The sequence below is a fragment of the Geotrypetes seraphini genome, chromosome 12 (genome assembly GCF_902459505.1).
Source record: "Geotrypetes seraphini chromosome 12, aGeoSer1.1, whole genome shotgun sequence".
Lineage (NCBI taxonomy): Eukaryota > Metazoa > Chordata > Amphibia > Gymnophiona > Dermophiidae > Geotrypetes > Geotrypetes seraphini.
This window is the reverse complement of record NC_047095.1, coordinates 118,584,230-118,603,956: the sequence shown is the minus strand read 5'-3', so window position 1 is coordinate 118,603,956 and position 19,727 is coordinate 118,584,230.

Below are 19,727 nucleotides of genomic sequence, written 5' to 3'. Positions count from 1 at the left end.
GGTTTTTCTGTGCCTGGGACTTTTAATATGACATTTATTGCATTAATACTTAAGAGTTCCTCTCTGCTGTACTCAGGAATGCTCAGCTGTCTGACAACAGGTAGCTAAGAATGGCAGCAGCTTGGAGGTCCCCAAAACTTGCTTTTGTGCTTTTTTCATGTGGGCGTCCTTATATTCGAGAATGGCCACAAAAGATAGACGAACTAAAAGCCCAAACGTCTAGAACAGGGGTAGGCAATTCCGGTCCTCGAGAGCCACAGGCAGGTCAGGTTCTCAGGATATCCGCCATGAATATGCACGAGATGGATTTGCATGCACCGCCTCCTTGAGATGCAAATCTATCTCGTGCATATTTATTGTGGGTTTATTGAAAATACGTCCGGGGGATCTGGACGGCTTTTCAAAAATGCGGCACTTTGCCCGGGATTTGAAAAGCTTCTGATGTCGGGACAGCGTCCGCGAATGCGCAGATGCAGGGCGATATCATCGCGTCCGCGCGTGCCATTCCGACGCACAAACAGGTTAACCCTTTCAGGACCAAGGGACATATTTGTCCAATAACTTTAAAATCCTATCAATTTTGATTGGGATAGTCTACAGTTCTAAATTTGATATGTACGGATTCCATAGGATACTGCCTTTATGTAAACAAACTGGTTCCGACATTCATTCATTAGCGTCGTTGCCAGATTGACGAGACGATTCACTTGCCACACTGTCCATAAGCCAGAAGTGTGATTTTTTTAAAAAAAAATAATGATATTTCACACAAAAAATCAATTTTTTGGCATCTGCAAGCCCTTTTTACCATAAAAATGTCGTCAAAACCACAAAAATTGGCCTACGATCCTTATGGTCCTGAAAGGGTTAAGGGGGGCGGGGCTGGGGGGTCTGTGACCAAAGGTTCGGATTTTCCTTCGGGGAAAATCTGGTAGCCCTAGTCTTGCAGGACCTGCCTACTGGACTGCAGATGCTGACCGCCAAGGAAGTGGTGGACCTGCATCCCATGACTCCACCCCTTTTAGCACTTTGCTCCCTCCAGGTCTTGTCATCCCTTCCTCTTTCTTTGTGTGGCCAGCTCCCTTCCTGCACTGCTTTTATCATTCCTGGGCATTTCATGCTTGCCTCCCTTTGCCATCTCCTTTGACCTGGACCCATGCAGCCCTCCCTCCCTCATGGTCTGTCTTATGGACCCTCCCTATGTTTCCTCCTTCCCTTCCATGCATCCTGGGCCCCTCCTGCATCCCCTTCCTACCATTTTTATCTGGCCTGGGGCAAAGAAGGGTTAAGTGACTTGCCCGGGGTAATAAAGAGCTGCAGTGGAAACCAAACCCAGTTCCCCAGGTTACTGCACCAACCATCAGGCTACTCCTCCGCTCTGCCAGGAAGTCTCAGGAATTTTGTTTATTTAGTGAGATTTACTATCGGCCTTTACGAAGAGATTCACTGAAGGACTCTCCAGAGGGATCTAGTATGATTCACAGCCGTTTCAGTGCAATGACCCCCCCAAAAAAATTATATTTTCCCCCTCTCTGTGAGGTTACTGCAGCTTTTATTTATTTAATTTTCTATGCCATCCTTCCAAGGAGCTCAGAAAGGTTTACATTAATTTATTCAGGTTCTCAAGCATTTTTCCCTGCCTATCTAATGTACCTGCTAAATCGTGATGGAAGAAGAGGGGGAGGATTAGCAATCGTCGCCAAGGAAGGATTTGTAGTTGAAATATTGGATTCCAAAATGGCCAACCAATTAGAAATATTAGCCTGTAAAATTAGCAATAAGGAACTAGAAGATTCCCTTTCTTGTATATTATTCTATGTTCTGCCGAAAAGCTGGCCAAAAGCTAGAGAGGATTTCTGCGAATTTGTCCTACATAACTCAATCACTTCATCACATAATCTAATTGCGGGAGACATAAACTTACATCTAGATGAAACAGACAATCTAGAAGCGAATGACTTTAAAAACTTTCTCTCTTTACTCAATTACAATCTCCCTTCACCCACTCAAACACATGAAAAAGGCCATCATTTAGACGTGGTAGCGATGTCCATAAAGGAAATCATAAATCCTCCCATCTCTCTTTTGGACGGTACTTGGTGTCATGATATCTGGTCTGACCATTGCACTTATTATTTCAATCTAATTTGGACTCGGCTAAAATCTAAGACACACCCGCGGACAAAAAGAGGACACCTCACAAGGGGCCATATTAACCCAGAGGAATATTGGTCACAATATGATCTACAAGTGAAGATAGAAGAAGGCGTTGATTTCTATGATCACTGGATAAAAACTAGCACATCCATTTTAGTTAAATTGCCCCTAAACGAAATAGCAAAAGCTGCTCAAACAAATACAACAAATGGTTTGATATCGAACTCCTAACAATGAAACAATAGAAACATAGAAAGATGACGGCAGAAAAGGGCTACAGCCCCCCAAGTCTGCCCACTCTACGGACCCACCCCCTTACTAGGCCTCTGTAGGGATCCCACGTAGATGTCCCATTTATTCTTAAAGTCAAGCACACTAGTGGCCTTGGTCACCTGCTCCGGAAGCTTGTTCCAGCGACCCACCACTCTTTCCGTGAAGAAGTACTTCCTGGTGTCACCCTTAAATTTCCCTCCTCTGAGGTTGAGCGGATGCCCTCTAGTGGCCGAGGGTCCCCTGAGTAGGAAGATGTCATCTTCCATCTCGACACGACCTGTGATGTACTTAAACGTTTCTATCATGTCCCCTCTCTCCTTGCGTTCCTCCAGTAAGACGATTAGAAAGAATCGGGGAAAAAACGGGAAAGCTGTCAGACCGAAACAACTGGAGATCCAACATAAAACTCTAAAAGCAACAGATAAAAGAAAAACCGTAAAACTTTTTACTCATCCAAAATTAACTCATCAAGCTCAAAACGAACTAATACTAAAGAACTGTTCAACATAGTTACGAATTTATTTGACACCACACACTACACTCAACCCAATACCAAGTTACCCTCAGCAAATGATCTAGCACAACATTTCGATTCAAAAATTAAAAACCTAAGAAATAACTACTCGATAATTGCCGAATACGAACATCAATCAACCGATATACAAAGAAATGAAATACCAGCAGACATGATTTGGAGTTCCTTCCACAATTTAGAATGGAATAACTACATCAAGTTATATAACAAATACTCTAAATCATACTGTGTCCTGGACTCATGTCCCCCAGAAATTATGAAAACAGCTCCATTAGACTTTAAACTATCTCTATTGAATTACCTAACCAATAACCTAAACAATGGAAAATTCCTCACTAATAATGGTCATATTATAATAACCCCAATTCTAAAAAATCGTAAAGAATCACCAACATCAGTAACCAACTATAGACCAGTAGCATCCATCCCATTTATTGTACAAATCACGGAAGGAATGGTACACACCCAACTGATGGAATATCTCGACCAGTTCTCTCTCTTGCACGAAACTCAATCTGGTCTTAGGCCTCTGTTTGGCACTGAGACAGTAATTGCGGCTATCCAGGACAATGTGCGCTACTTGTTTAGTAAGGGCCTCAACGCCCTAATCATGCAATTTGACATGAGCTCTGCCTTCGACTTGGTGGACCATGGGAAACTATTACAATGCTTAGACGCAATTGGAATCAGAGGAGAGGTATTAAACTGGTTTCGAGGTTTCCTTACTTCACGCACCTACCAAGTCCGTTTTAATTACGATCTCTCTGATACATGGAGCAATCCATCTGGCGTGCCACAGGGATCACCATTATCCCCACTGCTCTTCAATGTTTACATGGCCTCATTGGGTGCGCAATTGTCCCAACTAGGGATAAAACTATTTAGCTACGCTGATGACTTCACGATAATTATCCCATTTACTACCTCTGTCTCAGAAGTCACCCCCAAAGCAACAGAAGTACTAAATTGGATGGAGCAATGGATGACCGAATTCAGACTAAAGCTAAATTCAGAGAAAACAAAATTTTTTATAGCATCACCATGCCCACTTGACACCAAAGCATCATTGTGCATCAATAACCTTAGTCATCCCATTCAACCCACTATGAAGATATTGGGAGTAACACTGGACCAGAGCCTGACCATGAAAGACCAGGTAGACTCCCTTATTAGAAAGATCTTTCTCACCCTCTGGAAGCTTCGGTCCATCAGAGCTTACTTCGATGTCTCATCATTTACAATTCTGGTACAATCCCTCATACTGAGTCAACTCGATTATTGTAACATCGCCTACATGGCACTCTCCCAGAAGAACATGTGACGATTGCAACTGGTACAAAATGCAGCGGTTAGGCTACTTTGCGGACTGAAGAAATCTGATCACGTGATACCTTCCTACTGACTTCTGCACTGGCTGCCGATGGAGGCACGTGTGCAATTCAAGTTTGGTTGTTTTTGCTTCAAGGTACTTTACGGCTTAGCCCCTCAATATATAACAGACCTTTTCTCCTTCACAACCAACAGATTCAGGAGAACCTCACATCCGAACTTTGTTTCTCCACCGGTAAGAGGTTGTAAATTTAAAAGTCATCACCAGCATCTTCTCTCACATCAAGCAGCATTATGGAGTAAAGACCTGGAACAACTGCTCGTGCCTGCGACTTATAGGGAATTCAGGAAACGCCTAAAAACACATCTGTTCCTGAAGTACTTAGGTAACTGACCTATACAATCTTAGTCCTCAACAAATGATCTTAAGAACTGTTATTCACCAACTCTGATCTTTGTTTATTCCACTTGATCTGTAATACCTTATAATCATTGTACACTGCATAGAACTTCACAGTCCTGCGGTATATAAACTGTTATTATTATTATAGGGGGATTAAGTGACTTGCCCAGGGTCACAAGGAGCAGCGTGGGTTTGAACCCACAACCCCAGGGTGCTGAGACTGTAGCTTTAACCACTGCGTCACTCTAGAAATCAAAATGTAGTAAAAGTGAGCAAAAGTATAGGACAGTCAAGCCAGTGTTACATCACTGATGAGGTTGGCTCTTATTGGTGGAATGAGGCATTATGATGTCACAATAGCAGCTCTGGTTATCAGAGGCTGAAACTTTTCACACTATTTTTTATTCAATTTTCTATACTGTTCTTCCAGGGAAGCTCAGAACAGTTTACATGCATTTATTCAGGTTGTCAAGCAGTTTTCCCTGCCTGTCCTGTGGGCTCACAATCTATCTAATGTACCTGGGGCAACGGGGGGATTAAGTGACTTGCCCTGGGTCACAAGAAGCAGTGTGGGTTTGAGCCCACAATGTTAGGGTGCTGAGGCTGTAGCGTTAACCATTGCACCGCACTCTCCAATACAGGAAGGGGTGGTCATCACTAATTGTCCCAGTCTGCTCCTCCGATGCAGTCCAGCACCTCTCCCTGAAACACTCCCACCAGAAGGGGACGATTCACTTTGGTCATTTCATCGCAGCCGTTATTCAGAGTGAGCCAGGCACCACTCACTTTTCATTTTCTGTTCTTGGGCTTCGGACTGGAAATGCTTCATCTCCAGTGTGTTTCTGTTTTAAAGTCATGATGGGGCTTCTGTTTCCTTCCCATTCTGTCATAGAAACATAGAAAATGATGGCAGAAAAGGGCCAAAGCCCATCAAGTCTGCCCACTAATGACCCACCCCCCTAACTTTACCCTCTTAGATATCCCATAGCCCATCTAGTCTGCCCGCTCTGATTGCCCTCCCCCAATTTACCCTTTTAAAGATCCCACATGTGCATCCCATTTTTTCTTAAAACCTGGCACGCCGCTGGCCTCAATCACCTGCATTGGAAGTTCATTCCAATGATCAACCACTCTTTCGGTGAAGAAATACTTCCTGGTGTCGCCATGAAATTTCCCGCCCCTGATTTTTAGCGGATGCCCTCTTGTTGCCAAGGGTCCTTTAAGAAAGAAAATATCATCTTCCTCCTTGATACGACCAGTGATATATTTAAACGTCTCAATCATGTCTCCCCTCTCCCTACGTTCTTTGAAAGAGTACAGCCGCAATTTAGTCAGCCTCTCCTCGTATGAGAGATCCTTGAGCCCCGAGACCATCCTGGTGGCCATTCGTTGAACCGACTCAACTCTCAGCACATCTTTTCGGTAGACCTCGGGCTTCTTGCTAACGAAACTTTTACGGATACACCCCAACATTTGTCTAGCCTTGGATGAAGCCTTCTCCACTTGATTAGCAGCTTTCATGTCTTCCCCATCCTTCTGGTCTTGCTCGCTGCTTCCCCTTCAGCAGTCCCTCTACTTTTGATTATTGCCCCTGCTTCCACCCCCTTTCCTCCTCAATAGTTCTTGCACCTCCAGTTTTTGCCCCTGCTCTTCCCCTCCTGCCCCCTCTTCCCCCTCTCAATATTCCTGTACCTCTAGTTATTGTTCTCTGCTCTTCCCCTCCTGCCCCCTCTTCCCCCTCTCAATATTCCTGTACCTCCAGTTATTGTTCTCTGCTCTTCCCCTCCTACCCCCCTTCCCCCTTTCCACCTCTGTCGTTGCCCAGCTCCTGTCACCCTATATGGTCACAGTCACATGCTGGTGTGACTCAGCTGTGCCTTTTCAGGTTCTGCAATTCACTCTTACACCTCAACCTCTGTTGACGGGTGAAAATTATGCCATCCCCTTAGCAACGCAAACAAAACTTTTCTTAATCCTGGTGTTACAGGGCTGCAATTTGAATGTGTGTACGTATGCAGGTGTGGGTGTTCAGTGTGAGAGGAGACCTGCCCTGACTCGTGTGTTTGCCAGCTCTGCAGAAAAAGATTGACTCTTAATGCCAAACGCTGGGTCCCTCCTGGTGCCGCCTCTTTTCTCCACTCTGATCATCTTGTCCTGACCCCAGAGCTGCCAGGTTGGCCAGTCCTGCTTTTTAGCTTGCAGCCCAGAGCGGTGTGACATTCCTGGGTACCAAATCCGCTACCCAAAATTCAGTGCCGCAGGTCCCAGAGACCAGGCCCGGCCTTCAGCCCTCCCTTCTGGAACTGGGTAATAAGAGAATTCAGCAGAGGAAATGGGGCAAAGCAAGAGGGGAGAGGCCTCCCAGCAGGGACATTTCCGCTAAAACCAAATTCCAGTTTCAGTTTAACGAGGAGCTGCCTGCCCCATCTACTGCTGATTCCATGCCTGAAGAATTTAGCTCAGTTCTGCTCTGGGCATGCTAGGGCAGAGACACACAAGGTGTGCTAATTGCAGGACAACTGGAAATTCGAACATAGGTTCGTCATTCTGTTGGGAAGCTCTGCCCGTGCAGGGGGGCAGTGATGGAAGGCTGTCCCTGGGTCTCAGGCTTCAAGGGAATCTCCAGTGGTGTCTCTCCAGTGCAATGGGTGGGAATTACTGAGCAGATGGCATCAAAAGGTTCCTCTCCCGCTAGGGTGTGAAAACCAGAGCATGTCTTGTATGGAGGTTCATGTTTTGCCCCATGTGTTTGCCCCTCCCCCTCATGCACACCCCTCCAAAAAATATGGATGTGACCCTGGGCAAGTCACTTAATCCCCCCATTGCCCCAGGTACATTAGATAGATTGTGAGCCCACCAGGACAGACAGGGAAAAATGCTTGAGTACCTGAAGCCTCTGATAACCAGAGCTGAGATTGTGACATCATATTGCCTCATTCCACCAATAAAAGCCAACCTCATCAGTGATGTCACAATGGTTTCATTGTCCTGTACTCCCCTCTGCCCACCAACCCAGCCAGCAGATTAACCGTTCTCCTTAACTGTATCCATGACATCCCATTTGTCTGTTTGGATTGTAAGCTCTTTCAAGCAGGGACTATCTTCTTTGTGACTCTGTACAGCGCTGCATACTCTGGTAGCGCTATAGAAATAATTAATAGGAGTAACATAACAAATTTTTTTTATATACTGCAACAACCTTGCGGTTCACAAATTTCAAAATTATAGCAGATCATAAATATTAAGACCAGAAGTTTCCAAGAAACATTAACATTTCAACAAATTATAAAATTTTAGTCTAAGTATTTCCTAAAAAGAATAAGAGGTGGAAAAAGAAATATAAGTACTAATTTGTTTTCCCCAAGAAGGCCATGTTTGGAAAATGACCTTGAAAGTATTAAGTGCCATTTGGATAATTACAGACCTGGGGGTGGGGGGAAAGGGTTGAAGTGACGGTTGCTAGATTGGCCTGGAATGGTGGAGAGACATAGAGGAAGCCAACTAAAAGATAAGGAGGGATGTTCCCTCCTTCCCCATCGTGCACTTCTTCAAAATGGCAGCGAAACAGCACCTCGTAGCTGCTGCTCCCGCCCACCTCAGCTCTCCCTCTGATGTCACTTCCTGGCCAGTGTGAGCAGCACCAGTTAGGAGGTCTCGCCCTCTCTGATATACTTTCCTGTTTCTGCTAGGGCAGGGAGGTGGAAGAAGGAAGGTCCCAGAGCCAGCCCATGTGAAGCGCTCCCGTGCGGCACCAACAAGTCAGGCAGACACACTGCACCACGAGCTGGGCAAGTGTGTGAGAGCAGCTGAGAGGGAGAGGGAAAGGAGTGGTTGGGGGGGGATATGCCAGACCCAGAGTAGATATGCAACATCTGCCCAGAAGGGAAGGGAGAATGGTGCTGGACCCATGAGGATGGGGAGTTGGACCTATGGGGGGGGGGGGATGGAAAAAAGTGCTGGACTCATGGGAGGAGGTGGGCTGGAGAGAAGGAAGAGAGAGGGCCTGGACCTACTAGAGGAGGGGGCTTGGAGGAAGGGAGAGGGCTGCTGTACTTACAAGAGGGGAGGGGCTGGAGAGGAGGAGAAATCCTGGACCTGTGGAAGGAGGGGGGCTGAGGGAAGGGAGAGGGCTGGAGAGAAGGGAGAGAGTTCCTGGACCTGTGGGAGGAGAAGGGAAAGAGAGATGCAAGAGCAAAAGGATGAAATAAGAGTAAGTTAAATATTGAGCCCACAGTGGGAAGGAAAAAAGTGAGAAATAAAATGGGTGGGCAGGTGAGCCAGATGCTGGAAGGGGGTGAAGAGACAGGGAGAGAAGCTGGATGAAGTGGGGTTAGCAAGGAGAGAGACACTTTGGTGTAGAGAAGAAAGAGAGGGGAAAAGCTGGAGATTGGAGATGATGGGCATGGGGGGCACATTGGGACAGGGACACAAAGGAGAGATGCTGCATGGACACAGGGTCAATGCTAGATACAGGAGGGCTATATATGGCACAGAGGAAATATGTTAGACATGGGGAGAATAAGACACAAAAGGGAGATGCTGGATAAGGGGGGAGGGTGATAGAGGGAGTGATTCTGGACACAGGGGAATTTGTTTGAAGAGCAGGATTTCAAGAACCATGTGAAGATGGATGCAAGGATATATGAACACAGGGGAGATGCAGAACAGGGACACAAAGGAGGGAGATGCTGAACATGGGGGCAGATAGAACACCGAGATGGATGGTTAGCATGGCAGAGAAGAAATGTCTAATGGATAGGAAACCCTGGTGAGTGAGTTAAAAGAAGACAGAGGGAAGCAAAAACCGAAGCCTGGGACCAACATGATTTGAAAAAGAAATGACCAGACAACAAAAGGTAGAAAAGGTAATGAGTTTTTTTCATTTTGTGATTAAAAGAATAAAATATGTCAGATTTGAAATGTACATTCTGGGAGCAAGGCATGGGTGCCTTAAGTGGTGGGCTTTTTCTCTCTTTCAAAAAATTGGCAACCCTATTGCCCACCCATCCAACAATTGCTTTCTGGCTATGTCGCTGGATATCCTACAGGCAGAAAGGCTTGTGTGGCAGACAACTGGCATACATTATACAATGCAGGCAATGCAGAACAGAATATCCGGACAGACTGGAAAGGCCAGTTGACTTGACTTCTTGCCACCGTGTGAAGAAACCGATAATAACTGGGAACATAGAGAGAACATACCAGCACATCAGTCAACAATAATAGAAACAGGATAATCAATGAACACGTTATAACCATGTGGCCTATCCAACTTGCCTAGTCATGCAGTCCATGTTTATGTTTATTAAAACTTGTTATACTGCCTGATCATACGACAGGTCCAAGCGGTTTACTCTCCTTATCACTTCCTTAGAGATCCTATATATTTGTCCTAGGCTTTCTTTTTATCTTGTATTTATTGTATTTGATATACCCAGTGGCATAGTGAGAGGCGCCCGGGGCAGTGGTATGATTGGATTTAACAAGGTTGGTTATTTATTTGAATGTTTTTTCATATATTTATATAAATAAGTACCTATATTTTTGATATATATATTCTATTCTATTCTAATCTTATATTTGTGTATCTCGCACACCTAAGCAGGCTCTAGGCGACTTGCAGAAAGGAAAGGGAAGCGAGGGTAACGCGGGAGGGAAGAGAAGGAGGGAGGACAGGAGAAGATCCTAATCATATTAAGTAAAAGGGCTGGTGTGTATGGCGGTCTTTGAAGAGTTACACTTCTCCCTCGGTATTCGCGGTTTCAGCAATCGCGGTTTCGATTATTCACGGTTTTTAGCTTGCTGGCTGCACCCCCCCCCCCCCCCACCTCCACCCACCCACCCCCATTTACGTCAGCTTGCATAGAGAAATTGCTGATTCCAGGCGTTTACAGAGAAAATCGCCAATTCCCGGCACTTTCTTCACCGCGTTTTGTCTCTCCTTCAGGAACAGGCCGGGGTCTCCCGCCGTGTTATTCACGGTTTCACCCTATTCACGATGGTTTTGAACAGAAAACAACGAATAACATATGAAAAAGTTATTTGCGTTTTTTTCTGCAATCACGGGTCTGTTAATCCCCTATCGCAGCAAATACGGAGGGAGAAGTATAGTTGTCAAAGAGTGAGGTTTACAGTAGAGGTCTGCACGGGAACGGGGATCTCGGGAATCCCACGGGAACCCCCCCTAACCCACGGGACTCCCACGGGACCCCCCTCTGGCCAACGGGACTCCCACGGGGATGGAAGGCTTTGGAAGCAGGGTTCGTCCATATAATATAACAGACAAGTCAGCCTTAGTAAAAGAGGGGGTTTATAAGTTAATTACCTGAACAGAAAACAAAACAAGGGTTCCACCAAAGAGATTCCACAAGGAAAACAGCAGCGCAAACACAAAGGAAACTGTGGAATTGATGATCCTGTCAGAAGTAATTGCTGCTTTTTATGGGGACAGGCAGGGATGGAGGTAATTCCTTGCGGGGATGGGTGGGGACGGAGAGGATCCTGACGGGGAAGGGTAGGGACGGAGAGGATCTTGGCAGGGACGGGTGTGGACGGAGAGGATCCTGGTGGGGACGGGGAGGATCCTGACGAGGACGGGCGGGGACGGAGAGGATCCTGATGGGGACAGGTGGGGACAGAGAGGATCCTGGCAGGGACGGAGAGGATCCTGATGGGGACAGGTGGGGACAGAGAGGATCCTGGCGGGGACGGAGAGGATCCTGACGGGGACAGGTGGGGACGGAGAGGATCCTGGCAGGGACGGAGAGGATCCTGATGGGGACAGGTGGGGGCGGAGAGGATCCTGGCGGGGACGGAGAGGATCCTGACGGGGACAGGTGGGGACGGAGAGGATCCTGATGGGGACGGGTGGGGGCGGAGAGAATCCTGGCGGGGACGGGTGGGGGCGGAGAGGATCCTGGCGGGGACGGGTGGGGGCGGAGAGGATCCTGGCGGGGACGGAGAGGATCCTGACGGTGACAGGTGGGGACGGAGAGGATCCTGGTGGGGACAGAGAGGATCCTGGCGGGGACGGGTGGGGGCGGAGAGGATCCTGGCGGGGACGGAGAGGATCCTGACGGGGACAGGTGGAGACGGAGAGGATCCTGATGGGGACGGGTGGGGGCGGAGAGAATCCTGGCGGGGACGGGTGGGGGGCGGAGAGGATCCTGGCGGGGACGGAGAGGATCCTGACGGGGACAGGTGGGGACGAAGAGGATCCTGGCGGGGATGGAGAGGATCCTGACGGGGACAGGTGGGGACGGAGAGGATCCTGGCGGGGGCGGGTGGGGATGGAGAGGATCCTGGTGGGGACGGGGAGGATCCTGACGAGGACGGACGGGGACGGAGAGGATCCTGACGGGGACGGGTGGGGACGGAGAGGATCCTGACGGGGGCGGGCAGGGATGGGTGGGATTTCTGTCCCTGTGCAATTCTCTAGTTTACAGTTTCTTCTGGAAAAGGGCAGGGTTGGTTTCAGTTCTTATAAGGCTCCTTTTACTAAGGTGCGCTAAGCATTTTTAGCACACGCAGAAGATTAGCGCTCGCTAGCTGAAAAATCACCTCCTGCGTAAAAGGAGGCAGCAGTGGCTAGCACGAGTGGCATTTTAGCGCGCGCTTTAAAACCTCTAGCGCGCCTTTGTAAAAGGAGCCCATAGTCTCTGTGAGATTGTTCCAGATTTTGACTCCAAGGAAGGTGTTTTTTATGTCACTATTAATATTGTACTTGTTTCATTTATTAATACATGTTATTTCATTGTACATCGCCTAGCAATTTATATAGGCGATTCATCAAGAATAAATAAACTTGAAACTTGAAACTTGAACATGGACTGGAAAATTCTTCTGTATTTGCGATTTTTTTTTGTCGAGGTACAGACTAGCACATCCCCTTATGGTGTGTTTACGGCATTTATCAATCTTTACTAAATCCTTCGCTAAAATTTGTTTATTTAAGGAGGGATACAATTTTTTTCTGTTACAGCCCCTCAGATTTGGAACTCGCTCCTGATCAATACAAGAGAAGAGCAATTACTTAAGTTTAAAAGTCTTCTAAAAAGCTGGCTTTTGAAGAATGCTTTTAACTGAATCATTTAAATTCTATTATATTAGGATACTTTACAGTCGACTAGTAGTGCTGGTAAGCAAAAATTAAGTGGGTAACCTTCCCCAACCTCTTGCTTTATTATCTACCTCTTTTTATTTGTTTACGAATTGTATTTAATCCTTCAATGTTTTTACTCCCTTTTTCCTGGGCCCACACTGAACGAGTCCAAAACAAAACTCCTTTGGCTCGGTCCAAAACTAGACCAACTACCCTCCTCCATCTCACTGTCCTCTGGCTCCACTCTGCAGCTGGAGTCCTCAAGCAATGTTCTGGGCATCATCATTGACTCTACATTGTCCTTCAACGACCACCTCAATTCCTTAGTAAAAAAAATGCTTTTTCAGCCTTCACATGCTGAGGAAAGTCAGATCCTGATTCCATCAAAAACACTTTACCGTCCTTGTCCAAGCCATCATCCTATCCAGATTGGACTATTGCAACTCTATCTACTTAAGCCTAACTAAGAAAAACCTTCACAGACTTCAGCGGATTCAGAATGCTGCGGCTAAGCTTATCTTCGTAAAAAGCAAATTCGACCATGTCTCTCCGCTCTTGTCCAAGCTTCTGAAGTTATCGTTGAACATTGTACTGTTTTAAATCATAAGTTTGATGACCTCCGGTGTTTAGCTGTCGACCATGAGCCCCCAATACAAAGAGGAGGCGATAGGATAAAAAGACTCAAGCAAAGGGAATTAAGATGGATATACAATCTTAACAGCATACATCCCTTTGGTCTAAACACAACTGTTGATTGGTCAGTGTTTCTTTAATTTAATTTTGTTGCTCGACATCATCATTCATTTGAACGAATGACTTGAAGAACTTTCTGTCCAATCAGATAATCGTATTAGGTTCTTCTATCACGCATGCGCTGGCGTCTTAAAAGTATAAAGCGCCATTTTTTATTCAGTAAGATCGTGTAAGAACGTTCTGAATTGTCTACATTGAAGTAAGTTGCTGTGCGTATTGTTTAGATAAACTAACATCTTATGGCATAGATTATAATGTATTCTTTGTATCTCATTTTTTCTATAGTGTATCCACCAAAACCCTGATGAAGCCGCATATTTGCGGCAAAACGGGTCCCGTCGGATATTGATGATACACAGTGTTATAACGGCATAGTAATTTGTTGCCGCATTTCCACCCTTGAAAAAGCTAAGTGCCTGTTCTTGGCTTATATTATCAGGCTGACTATCATATCAGCTTTCTGATTGTATTTCTTTCTCTACAGTTTTTGGTCAGCTTTTTTAGCGTCCATAAAATACAGTTTCTTTTGTTGGTTGCACAGCTGACTTTAGTTCTGCCTATTTTAGTTCTGGCAGTCAATCAACGATTTAAAATCTTTGAAATATTTAGTGCGTTTCAGCATGAGCTATTTCTTAAACTGTAGAGTTTGTTAATAGGTATATTTTTAGCTATTTTTTGCACATGTTTTAATACACAGCATGAGCCACTTTTATACAGGTTGCTTATAGCACTCGACACTTTATTTCAGTCAGTTGCAGCTCTAGATTATATTTCTATGCACTAGTCACCTTGATCTAATAATTTGTAGAGAGTTCCAACATGTAGATAGTTTTTATATTCCACATGTTAATATTTTTTAGTCAATCCATTACACAATATTGGTGAAGGTTTTTATGATCTATGAAAGAAACCCACGCCACCTTTCCACTTTGGATGATATTATTATGATCCTAGTGGTGGCAACTCTGAGATCTTTTCCTTCACCCATTTAAGAATTTTGGCTATTGTTTTGACTAAAATTCACTTTACACATTGCTCTCTTTGATTAACTTCTTTGCGGATCCACTTTAAATGCGCCTGTCTAACTTTCAAAATCCTACACGGCATCCTCCCTCCCTTTATCCCACTTTCTTGGAACTCCCCAAACCCTATTACCACCAGACCCACCCACAAATTAAAACTATCCTTCCCCTCATTAAAAGGCATTTCCCATGCAGGAAAACTAGGGACCTCCCTCCCCTTCAGAATCACTGAGCTCTGGAACAACCTTACCTCCCCTCTTCGGAACCTGAGCTCTCTCCAACTTTTCCGCAAGCATCTGAAAACCTGGTTATTCTCAAAAATGTGATACTTACTCCATCTTTGGGATACTAAGCCCTTTAAATATTCTTCTTACTCTGACCTTTAACCTTCATTGTAGTTCCTTTCTATCCCAATTCCTGTAAACCGTGCCGAGCTCTACGATTGTGGAGAGGATGCAGTATACAAACCTAAGGTTTAGTTTAGTTTCACATGTTTTGTTAAAGTCTTGTTAGGTTTGTGTTTTTAACCTAATTTTTAACTAAATGTAAATCGCATTGGATTTGGATTTTGCGATCAAATCAAATAGTTTAATAAACTTGAAACTTAAACTTGAAACTTGAATCAATGCAGAAAGAGCAAAGAAGGATGTTACACTGGAGAAACAAGCCAGATGCTAAAGACTAGGGTCAGTTTACATAGATATTATATTAAAAATTGCAATGCCAACGAGGATATCACCTCTTGTTGGACAACACTTCAGAAAACCAGAACACTGCATCAACGATTTTATGGTGAGAATACTAAAAGGAAATTTTTAAGGCAATCCGGGAATGTTAAGACCTTTGAATCAAAATGATAAAACATTTTGGCACTCATCAGACAGGACTTAACAAAGACCTTGATTTTCTATCCCATTACAAACAATGAATTTATACTGCTTCCTCGCCTTCTTATCGCCCATCCATATCGCTCTGTCTCTCACCCACCCAGTCCTTTCTGTTCCTCACCTTGCCCATCCCTCCCTCTTCGGGGGATGCCAACGCGGTCTCTATTTCAAGATGACTGCTAACCTCCCCCAATAAACTTACAATTTCACCCTGAAAACCCCGCTCCCTTCATGCATGCACTTGGTGCGCGCATTTGACGGAGTGGAATTGTCGGGGCGCAATCGTGTACACAAGAGTCTGTCAATGTTATGAGCATATGTGTGTGTAAGGATACAACCACCCAGGCAAGCATCATTCTTTGACGTAATAGTTCCTTGAAAACTAATGGCAAGTAATTTTATTTTATTTTTTTTTTATGCAGTAGTTATCCTAACTTGAGCAACAAAGCAATCAAGGCTCTGTTACCGTTTGGATCTTCTTATCTTTGCGAACTTGGATTTTCAGCTCTGACAGACGTTAAATCAAAAAAAAAAAAAAAAAGAGAACGACTGCAGATGGTGGATGATGACATGCGTGTTTGCTTGTCGACTATCGAGCTGCGTTTTGAGTTCATTTGCACTCAACAACAAGCACATCCATTGCCTGGATTAGAAATTCTATTCTATCTACTTTAGTTGCACCGTTGTCACAATTCCCCGTACATAGCTTAAAGAACTTGAAATAAATAACTCTCAGATTTAATTTTTGGGTTGGTTTTGCAATTTTCTAATCTCAATTATAATGTGCCACAAAAAACATTTGCTCTATTTCGTATGCCGGGACTAAAAATAAAAGCTTAAGAGATACTGCTTTAGAAGTAGGATTAGAAACCAATTTCAGAGTAGGTGGTTCTTGTGCTTCCGGAAAGATTTTTAGCGTTAAACCATTTTAGCATGAAATTATAGAACAGTGGTTAAGCACGTATTTATCCTTGTGAATGGCAGTATTCTATAAATTTAAGGGAGCAAATGGTTTTTAAGTTTAGATAAGCTGCCCCCCAACCCCTTGGGTTCATCCAGGTCCATTGGAGGAGGAGAAGGGGGTGTGTGTGTGGAACTGATATTACTCCTGGGGGGCCAATGCTCAAAGCTTAATGCTGGCGTTAATGTGTGCAGTATCCAGTGCGGAAACCAGCATCCAGAGAGAAATCCAGCACGGGGAACAGCCTGCGTGCCAGAGATGGCCGCAAATTGCATTTAAACGTAGCCAAACAGATGTTAAAGAGGTCATTTGACTTTCCCTCTCAATGCCCGGAGAACAGAGCAGAAACGACTGTTGCCTTTAACGCTGGAAGCGTGCCACCAGCTCGGGCGCAGCGTGGAGGGTTTTCAAGAGAGGATGTCTTCAGAATTTCTCACGTTAAACTGCTGGTTTTGGTCTTCTTTTAGGGCCGAAGAAACCTTGTGCAGCCTCCAAATGCCGAGAGCTAGAAGCAAATGCGCACGAACAAAAATGGAAGCCGCGAGCACGCATCGGTGCCGTTTCTCTGCGCCTAAATATGGCCCTTTCTAGGGGAAACAAATTTTTGAAATGTTGATGTTTAAAGGCGCAGAAGAACGACGCTGATGTGTATTTGCCGGTACGTTCCTGCCTGGGCACATGCGCAACAGCTGCCCTTACCGTGACGCTCTTGTGCGTGTGCGCCAGGCACGTTCCTCCCCTTTGCTTTAGCTCCGGACCTTTTGAGCATCAGCGCCTTGGCCCATCTGCCCGGATGGGGGAGGGGAGTGGTCTCTTTAATTTAATTAATAGGCTGGATGACTTATAAATAATGAGCCCTCCCAGAGCTTGTAAAATACAGAAATACAATAATGCACACTCATTTGGCCAAGTAGACAGAAGTGACACAGGAAGGAAGCTTTCTCCTAGGACAAGAGGATGAGTCCCAACAGCTCCCAATTTGCGGATAAGCTCTCCAATAGCTCAGAGAGATTTTTTTTTTCTCTCTCTCTCTGAGCACGTGCAGTACCCGGGCCCCACTGGGCATGCCCGAGCCCAACCCATTTCCCCCTGCTTCCCCCTAATCCCCAGTCTTTAGTTTCTGCCCGTTCCCATCGGTCGGATTTTCTACAGCTCTCCATTACAACTTTTCTACTCATCACCTTGAAGATGCCTGAATCATCTAAAGAAATGACTGGGATGCAGGGAGGAGGATGAATACACTGGATCCTCATGAATTGTGCGCCCACTGATTGGATCCGGCGCTCGAGGTTTCCGTGTTGCTTGCATTGTGCGCACATGTCACCACGTGCACGCAAGCTAAGAAAGAGGGCACTGAGAGACTTCATGAAGAGATGTGAGGCCCGAGAATCTTCCTCCAGCAGCCAACCTCATCATCCTCCCCTTTGCTTTAGCTCCGGACCTTTTGAGCATCAGCGCCTTGTCCCATCTGCCCGGATGGGGGAGGGGAGTGGTCTCTTTAATTTAATTAATAGGCTGGATGACTTACAAATAATGAGCCCTCCCAGAGCTTGTAAAATACAGAAATACAATAATGCACACTCATTTGGCCAAGTAGACAGAAGTGACACAGGAAGGAAGCTTTCTCCTAGGACAAGAGGATGAGTCCCAACAGCTCCCAATTTGCGGATAAGCTCTCCAATAGCTCAGAGAGATTTTTTTCTCTCTCTCTCTCTCTGAGCACGTGCAGTACCCGGGCCCCACTGGGCATGCCCGAGCCCTACCCATTTCCCCCTGCTTCCCCCTAATCCCCAGTCTTTAGTTTCTGCCCGTTCCCATCGGTCGGATTTTCTACAGCTCTCCATTACAACTTTTCTACTCATCACCTTGAAGATGCCTGAATCATCTAAAGAAATGACTGGGATGCAGGAGGAGGATGAATACACTGGATCCTCATGAATTGTGCGCCCACTGATTGGATCCGGCGCTCGAGGTTTCCGTGTTGCTTGCATTGTGCGCACATGTCACCACGCAAGCACTGAGAGACTTCATGAAGAGATGTGAGGCCCGAGAATCTTCCTCCAGCAGCCAACCTCATCATCCTCCCCTTTGCTTTAGCTCCGGACCTTTTGAGCATCAGCGCCTTGTCCCATCTGCCCGGATGGGGGAGGGGAGTGGTCTCTTTAATTTAATTAATAGGCTGGATGACTTACAAATAATAAGCCCTCCCAGAGCTTGTAAAATACAGAAATACAATAATGCACACTCATTTGGCCAAGTAGACAGAAGTGACATAGGAAGGAAGCTATCTGGTTTGTTTGGTCCGACACATTTCCCTACTGAGAGCAATCTTAGAAACTCCTGCCCAGAGCAGTGGAAAGAGGATGTGTCCACAAACGTGGGAACTGACAAAGGGAGATTTATATACTGTAAGTGAGATCAGAGCTGCTCTATCTACCACCAGGAAGCAAAAGGTAGTGTTAAAAGAGATCTGTCCTTCCCACAGGTTTGACTTGGTGCTGGGGCAAAGTTAAAGGAGACCTGCCCTTTCCTCATTCTGCAATTAGAGATGGGGGGGAAGAGAGAGAGAGTGTGTGTATGTGTGTATACGTTTGAAAACAGACCGAACTTTGGTGTTAGGGTTCCCCCGAGGTCCTGAAATAAAAGTTTCAGGATTAATTAAAATGTATCAATCCCCCCCCCCCTTTTCTCCCATGCCCACCCCCTAGAGCAGGGGTCTCAAAGTCCCTACTTGAGGTCCGCAATCCAGTCGGGTTTTCAGGATTTCCCCAATGAATATGCATTGAAAGCAGTGCATGCACATGGATCTCATGCATATTCATTGGGGAAATCCTGAAAACCTGACTGGATTGCGGCCCTCAAGTAGGGACTTTGAGACCCCTGCCCTAGAGCGAGGTGCACAGTGCTCCTCAGGGAACCAAATTTTAGGACCCTTAGGCACAAGGATTCTCTCAAAGTCTCCAAGATTCGCTCTTCAACAAACATCCGTTCCGCTATGACAATCTGACACAAGATGGACTTTCTAGGAGGCGAAACAAAAGTCAGTAGGGGTACCAGACGTCCGGAAGTCCGGACAGCTTTTCAAAACCCGGCACTTTGTCCAGGTTTTGAAAGCTTCCCGACAAAATTGAGTCGTGAAGGGGCATCCAAGTTTCAAGTTTCTTTAAAAATTTTTATACCGCTCATTCAGGCTTCGGAGCGGTGTCCAATAAGAATACAGTTTTCGACAGATACAACAAGGTTAAAACTTGACAATTGAAAAAACGACAAGGGAGTTTAGAAGGATGAAAAAGTCAGACAAAAATG